This window comes from Oxyura jamaicensis, chromosome 8 (genome assembly GCF_011077185.1).
Source record: "Oxyura jamaicensis isolate SHBP4307 breed ruddy duck chromosome 8, BPBGC_Ojam_1.0, whole genome shotgun sequence".
NCBI classification, from domain to species: Eukaryota; Metazoa; Chordata; class Aves; order Anseriformes; family Anatidae; genus Oxyura; species Oxyura jamaicensis.
The window spans coordinates 14552788-14558953 of NC_048900.1; the positions used below are offsets into that span (position 1 = coordinate 14552788).

Below are 6166 nucleotides of genomic sequence, written 5' to 3' on the forward strand. Positions count from 1 at the left end.
GGCCCGGCGCTGCCGCCGCGCACCGCGCACCCCCCACCCGGCCCGGCCCGGCCCCGCGGCGGGCGGCTGGGGGCTTACAGCTGCGCGCGGTCCCGCGGTCTCGGCTGCCCTGCCCTGCCCGGCTCGGCTCGGCCCGGCTACCCGCGGCGGGCATGCGGCACTTTTCAGCCGGGCGGCGGGGGAGGCGCCAGCCGTCAGCTGACCGCCGCCTCCAAAAGGAGGCGTCCGGCGCCGGCCGCGGTAGTTTTTTAGTGAAAAAGCGCCCTTTTGGCACCGCCGTCCCGCTTCGACCGCTGGAAAGGCGGGCGGGGAGGCGGCGGGGAGACTGCCCGGAGGGGAGCGCGGCCGGGCCGGGGCCGCGGGCAGCCGTGAGGGGGCGCCGGGCTGAGGCCGTGAGAAGAGGGCAGCGACGGTGACAACGTCCGTAAATAAAAGCAAATTTAAAAGCAAAATAGATTTCAGATACTAGCAGCAGCTAAATGGAAACTCGCGGCCTGTGGGTACTCATGGTGGCACACCCGGGCGCCGTCCTCCCCTCGCATCCCTGGTCATGGTGCCCAGCGCGGTGGGATGCCCAGGGGCTGCTCGGACCCACAGGTGACTGCATGGCCGCTCTTCGTTCCACACGACGTCCACCACAATCTCCTCTCTGATCAACCAGCGGCCAAGCTATGCTTCCTCTCCCTTCCATCTGCCCAAATCAGATTAAAAGACATCACGGTGGGAGGCTGCCAGAACCACATCATGCCCACATTGTCGGTGCAGATACTGAGCTGGCTAGTGAGGGGAACAGGCGGCTAGGATCCCAAAGCTCCGTGCTACCAGCCTGCAGTAGCAGTCGGGGACATGTGCTCATGGCTGCACCACCAGCCCCCCCCCCGCCTGTCGAACCTGTGTGGCCATGCGCCTGGGCTTGCTGTCTGCAAGGTCTCTGTGTTGTGGCCCTCACCGAAATCCTCCAGCTCTGAGAGAAGGAAGTCTCTGGAGCAGAGAGTTGGAGTTTCAAGTTACTGCTTCACCAGTCTAAAGCTTACGAAGACAAAGCCTCTGAGCTCACACACACACGGAAGTAATTCCTGTTGCTGTCTCTCATCATCAGACTATTGCTCCTCCGCATGCTTCAGCATTATTAAAATTTTTAGTCTGAAACACACCCCCGTGTGCCTTATTCAAACTACATCACTGGCTCCTCATCTGGTGTGCATGAAGTTAAAATTTGTACATTTTGGGTATGCACAATGGTCTTTTCTGGAGGAAGGGCAAGCAGGAAGTAGATTCAGGGAAGCAAGTGGCTGGCTTTGGTTATTTTTAATGGCAACACACTTGTTTTTATTAATTCTATCACTTTTTTGAAGATGACTTTAAATTTCCCTTCCACATTTGTTCTGTTTTTCTTTAAAGGTTTTTAAATTGATGTATTTTGAAGCATACTAGGGTATATTTATAAACTGAAGTGTTATATTATTTGCTGCATTATTGCCATAAAAACAACAACAACAACAACAAACAAACAAAAAACCTTGTGATGTGGATTCCATAGTGAGTCAATGGGAAAACCTGACAGGCATCAGCCTCAGCTGCTGCTCTCCCTAGCTCTCTCAACATAACAGATGTCAAATAAGCTAGTCCTTCTTTAGACACCAAAAAACAAGGCTGAATTTTTCTTTGATGTTGATGTCAAGCTCTTTCCAGTTTTAAGTTTTATGATGGAATTTACTGGAATTTGCTGGGGCTTTGCACATACTTAACTAAATAGCCACATGGCCACTCGGCCATAAAAAAAAAAGACAAAGAAGAAAAATGCCTTAGATGATTCAAAGCACAGAAAACCAAAGGGTAGGCTCACACAAGTGAGAGGTAAATATTCACATTCAGATTCTGTTAACAAGGTTCCTAAATGTCTAGTAAGCTGGTAGCCACAATTAGAGGAAAGCAAGCCACTCCTTGGTACAAAGCAACGCAAGCCAGAAACCTCATCTTCCTGGTCTGCTATGATGCATTGCTAGAGCTGAGCAACTCTGGCCATTCCTTTTAACCTTGTTTTCTGTCTCATCTTGTAAGGAAAAAAGGCATTATGGTAGGAAAGTGCTGTCCTGTAAGTGTTGTCACAAAGAAGGGTAAGTTTATGTTTAGAAAGCAAACCTAGGGCTGCCAGCTCAGAAAGCACGTATTTGATGTGGACAGCCTCTTCACCCATTTCCTCATCGTGCCTATTTGAGGGAACACTAGCCAGAAAAAGGCAGCAAAACCACTATGGTGTCATTATTCTAGTCCTTTTGACTTCCACGTCAACTACACTCTGAAGATCACTGTCAACTCATCCTTTGGTATGAAAGGACACTTCAAAATGTGTCAGCAGAGCTCAGTAACGGTCTTAACATGTGTGGAAATTAGGACAGCGTGCATGTGATTCCTCTTAGCAAGGCATTTACTTTCTTCCCTTTGCCTGGTTGGCAAGGCTGAGGGTATGAGCAGCTTTCCTGTTATCTAAACACCCAAATTTTCAGATTCTGAATTGCTGAAGACACATACCACACGCTGCAGAGCACCGGAAATGCAGGGTTTCAGAAGGTGTGCATGTCTCAGAGGTGACCATAAGCACCCATCACCCCAGATACGTGTCCTGCTCCGCTCACACACAAACTGCAGTGAAGCCACATGATGCTCGCAGGCTTCATGACCCATTCTTGAGCTGTAAGGAAGAGTTGTCTGCAAACAGACTCAATCTCCAACTCTCCTTCCTGGCATTTTAAATTTATGTAAAACACTACTGCCGGGGTATGTCTCTGGATATATTCTTTCTTTTCTTTTTTTTTTTTTTTTCCTACAAATATCAAATGCAAACACACGCACATGCACACAAAAACAACAAATAGGGGAACTGCAGCATTTCCATCAAAAATCCCTGCTTTAGTTCTGAGTAGCAAAACTGTTCTTTCACTGCCCACAAAAGCAACACAGACTCTTGATAAGGAGCTGAGTAATGAGGAGAGAAGAAATTCCTCTTTGCTCTTTTTGACGCACACAGAAAAAATGAAAAGCTTTCATTTACATTATGACCGTTCCTGTTATTTCTTATGATATTATGAAAGTTATTTTTGGTCTTCATCCTATTTCTTCAAGAAAATTATGGGTAGGATTTCGTGATTTTTTTTTTCCTGTGACCAAACCAACTGAACAGATGCCTTCCCCAATCCCTCGCTCTACCCCCCACATTGCAGCCCATTACTCACCCCACTGTGTCCATGTAATCTGTTGGTCGGTGCCTCGACAACCAATGTCTGAATGACCTGAGTTAGGAAACCTCCTTCCACTCTCTTTTATGTGAAAGGCTTTTTGATTATGTTTCATTTCAGACCATCAGCCCACTAACAGCTACCTGTGCTGCTGTTGGTTCCATGATAGCCCGCAGGGTGAGGATGTCACCACGTTCCTGTCTCGGGCAGGAGGTGTTTCGGCCAAAGCCCTCAGACCGAGAGCCACCCCCTCAGCTCCTCTCTGCGACGGTGGCAGATCAGCCCTTGGCATGGTCCGCAGTGGAAACAAGCCATGAGCTGCGGTGAGGCAATTAGAGGCTGTGGTGGCATTGTGAAGTACGAAGCAGACAAAGGGCTTTTCTGAAGCAGACTTGTAAGAGATGCTATGACAAATTACAGAGGCCATTTTAGTGTGCTGCTCTTGATTGTCAAGGCTCAGACAAAACTTTAGGCAAAACCACTGAGAGCAAGACTGGACGTATCAGGACAATCAATCAATGAAGGAAACAAAAAGGGGTATTTTGTCAGATGCTCAACACAAACACGGAATTTTCTTTTAGTCACAAACAGCTCATCAGGAAAAAAAATAAAAAAATCATTCTTTGATCAGGTTCACAAACTCCAGCTATTCAACAGAGGATCACCTCCTGTTCCACCTCCCTGAGGCCTCCATGAAGAGCATAACCTGAGATGTTTGCTCTTGCTGAGATAAAGTATCTCTCTTTCTGTGGTAAAAATAATTTCATCCATTGTATATAACACTAAAGGGAAAAAAAAAAAAAGAAAAAAAAAGTAGCTTTTGCTTTTAAGATGGCCTCTAGTGAAAAATAACCATGTGCTTATCAGCTGCATAATCTGAAGTGGGTCCCCTGCTAATGCTGGACTCTCAGCTATCAGCAGCCATCCAAGTGCCTCTTAGTGATATTTGGCAGAATAAACACACTCCGATTTTCCAGTTTGCTCCTCCGAGGCAATTTATCAAACTCATCAGCACAGGGGAAAACTGAAATTTCCTCTACACGTATTTCTCTCTGCAGTCACTCCCTCACATCCGCACAGAACCGCTTTCCCCCCATCAATTAAAAAATAACTAATTGCTCTGGAGGACTTTCCACTGTGAATGAGGAAAAATTGCACTCGCAGTGAATTCTGCTCAGGTGTCCAGTTCTTTGGCAGACCCCTTCTTTCTGTCCTTCCTCCCACCTACATGGTGGTTGTCTCGGGTTGTGGCCAAGTCACCTAAGGCAGTTATGGAAACAAACATGAAGGGCTAAAATAACAGCAGGCCTGAGACACAACGCTGTGATCCTGAAATATCTTCTGAGAGTTTGAAGCGCAGCATGTTGGGTGAAACCTTCATATTAAGGAAGAAGTTAGTCTTCATAATTGTCTGCTATTATATCTGTAACGTCTGACCTCATGAAATGATAGGATCATAGGGTAACTCAGGCTGGACAGGGATCTCAGGAGTTTACTGGTCTAACCTCCTGCTCAAAGCCAGGGTAGTTCTGGGTGCAGGCCAGGTTTCCCAGGGCTTGGGCCAGTCAGGACTTGAAAACCTTCAAGGATGGAGACAGCACAAGCTCTCTGGGCAAGCTGTGCTGCTGCCAGACTGTCCTCATGGGGGAAAATGTTCCTCTGTAAATCCACTCCATACCTCTGCGTACCTCTTGCTAGGTTAACAGTTGGACTTGATCATCTTAGAGGTCTTCTCCAACCTAAATGATCCTATGACTCTCCTGCTTCAACTCATACCCATCATCTCGGGTCTTCCTGCCCTGCACCACCACTGGACAGGAGCTGGCTCCATCTTCTTGACCCCCTCCCGGCACACACAACTACTTCACGTGCAGTCCTGAGCTGGCAAGCAGCCAGGTCTGTCACAACGGCACAAATCACTTGGATTTTCCCCAAATTAGTACAAACTCAAGGGCTGTCTGAGCACCCTAGTGGATTTCCCCCAAATTAGTACACACTGAAAGGCTGGCTGAACTCCCCCGACAGCCACTTTGTGAACAACTACATCAGTTCAAGTAATGTCACAGCAGTCAGCATTTCAAGGAAGTTTTACAGTACTTAGAACTCTCATCTGGTAATAACAGCTTCTTTGCCACATGCTTGACAGAAAAATCCCGTGACTTCCCAAAGAAGTATTATTATACACTAAGGCTGGTCTTATTTATAATAGGGCCACATACGAGCATTCACTTTTAAAAGAGATGAACTTCAGGACCGAATATGGAATTAAAGTATACCCTGGAGTACTATGTATGTACATTACAGAAGTCAGCAAAGCTGCCTCAGTATGAACAAAAATCAGTCATTAAAAACAAACAAACAACAACAACAAAAAAACACAGTAGGAAAAAATTATAATTTGGTCAACATTTGACATCTGAGTGGTACGGAGTTCATTATTCTGAAGAGCTGCTGTTCTGACCATAACTCCACACCTTCCTGCCTGTCTGCATCTTGTCTCTATCCGTGACCACCAGTAGATGCCCAAGAAGAGGGAGGAATAGAAAGGCCACAATGTGCTTCTCTCTCTGGCAGCAACACACAGACTGGGGACTTCCTCCCCTGGGGGTAGCACCAGGACCACAATTTTTAACTAGCTGTCTCTGGATGTAACTTTTGTCATCTCTGCTGTATCTTATTGAAGGAATACCCACAATTTCTGTACCTCCCTGTGGCTAGAAGTTCCACAATTTTAGTCAATAAAAATTTACTTCCTATTGTTTGTGTACAGGTTGGTCATTTTACAGGATGCAGATGACTTTTTGTGTTGCAAGTAATAGCGAGTAATTTCCTCTGGACCTTTTCCAAATCGCTGATCACTTACAGACTTCTGTCACTCATCTCTTTTCCAGGCTGGAGAGTCCTTGTTTATTTAATTTTTCGGGGGGGGG

At 46.7% G+C, this 6166-nt stretch overlaps 1 protein-coding gene across 5 annotated transcripts in view; it reads right to left on the minus strand.

Annotated features, from left to right (window-relative positions):
• PLA2G4A (phospholipase A2 group IVA) overlaps positions 1-6166 on the minus strand; it is a 116882-nt gene that overhangs the window by 81922 nt on the left and 28794 nt on the right. For 2 of the 5 annotated variants that reach the window (XM_035333130.1, XM_035333133.1), the window contains exon 1: positions 79-320. The exons of the other annotated variants lie outside the window; for them this stretch is intronic. The gene's annotated coding sequence lies outside the window, so the exon portion shown is untranslated. Of the gene's footprint in view, positions 1-78; positions 321-6166 lie in introns of those variants that run through there. 5 annotated transcript variants of the gene reach the window in all.